The sequence below is a fragment of the Mandrillus leucophaeus genome, unplaced genomic scaffold (genome assembly GCF_000951045.1).
Source record: "Mandrillus leucophaeus isolate KB7577 unplaced genomic scaffold, Mleu.le_1.0 Scaffold290, whole genome shotgun sequence".
NCBI lineage: Eukaryota > Metazoa > Chordata > Mammalia > Primates > Cercopithecidae > Mandrillus > Mandrillus leucophaeus.
In genome coordinates this window covers 92528-94009 of record NW_012103032.1, presented here as the reverse complement: position 1 = coordinate 94009, position 1482 = coordinate 92528, and the positions used below count along the sequence as shown (strand labels likewise).

Below are 1482 nucleotides of genomic sequence, written 5' to 3'. Positions count from 1 at the left end.
CGTAGAGGTCCAATAGTGATTGATTATCCTTATCACTGAACACAGGCAGAAATTCCTAAAATAGTCCAAGTCTGTTCCCATGGACTTGGACTTGATGGGACTTCACATGTAACAAGGATCAATTGGGGTCACACTGTCAGCCACTTGGAAATTTGGATGTAAGTGCAGTATTCACTCACTCATATTTCTCGTAGAGTTTTAGAGTTGGAAAGGGTTTAAGAGATAATATAATCCTACCCACACATTAGATTCTATCAATATTTAAAGTGGCTCGACTTCTAAATCTCATTCTATGAAATTCCCTCTGACCCAACTTATTCTTCTTTTTCTTTTCTTTTTATTTTTCCTGCCTCAGGTTTATTTGTACAAATAGCACAGGAGGACCCCAGCCCCATGTAGATGGCAGCCCAGCGGGGATCATACCAGTCCTTCTGTCCTCACATTGGCAGACAGAAGTATCTACTCTGAAGTCTTTGTAGGGGCCTGGGCACCTTTGGGAGCCTGAGCTGGAACTGAAACTGGAGCTGCAGCCTGGGCCTTGGTTTGATCCTTGGCCTTGGCCTTTGGCCAGCACAGCCTGAGCCCTTTGGCAATGTGGGCACGAGCCTGCTTCCCAAGCTTGGGGTAGGCAATGTAGGCAAGCCGATCGAGCTAGCAGCTGACACCCTTTGGGATCTTGGGCTTAACCTCCTTGGGCTTTACGAGGGCCTTGATACCCTCAGCACGTGCACTTATGGCCTTGTCACTGTTGGCCTGCATCTTCTTTAGGCCCCTCTTGTTTTGCTTCTTGGCAAAGTACGTGTTCCTCGGGAACTTGGGGTCCATCCCCTTAAGAGATTCATATCTTTGTGATTGGGGTTTCTTGATACCATTTCTGTGCCTTTTTTGGGACTGGTTGTGTGTGTTGTGGTTCTTGGACTTGGCCATGTCGGCACCTTAAGCTGTGGCTCCCAAAGCATCTAGAACTGGAACTATTCTTCTTTTTCTCCACCACTGAACATTTCTCTTTTTTTTTTTTTTTTTGAGATGAAGTGTTTTTAGCTCTTGTTGCCCAGGCTGGAGTGCAATGGCACGATCTTGGCTCACCGCAACCTCTGCCTCCCAGGTTCAAGCGATTCTCCTGCCTCAGCCTCCCAAGTAGCTAGGATTACAGGCATGTGCCACCATGCCCGGCTAATTTTGTATTTTTTTTAGTAGAGACGGGGTTTCTCCATGTTTGTCAGACTGGTCTCAAACTCCCGACCTCAGGTAATCCGACCTCAGGTAATCCACCCGCCTCGACCTCCCAAAATGCTGGGATTATTATAGGTGTGAGCCACCACGCCCGGCCCACCACTGAACATTTCATGGTGTCTCTAAGTCATTCATCTACGCTTTTCTCTCCAGTTATCAACACTTTTCCATTTCACTCATACTTCCTCCTGGCTTAGACCTCATGTTCAGCCATTTTGAAATTTGCTCATAAATGATAAGGATTTCTTC

The 1482-nt window shown here is 46.6% G+C and overlaps 1 pseudogene; it reads right to left on the bottom strand.

The window, feature by feature from the left end:
* Window positions 1-459: 459 nt before the first annotated feature.
* Window positions 460-927, bottom strand: LOC105543774 (annotated as a pseudogene).
* Window positions 928-1482: the final 555 nt, after the last annotated feature.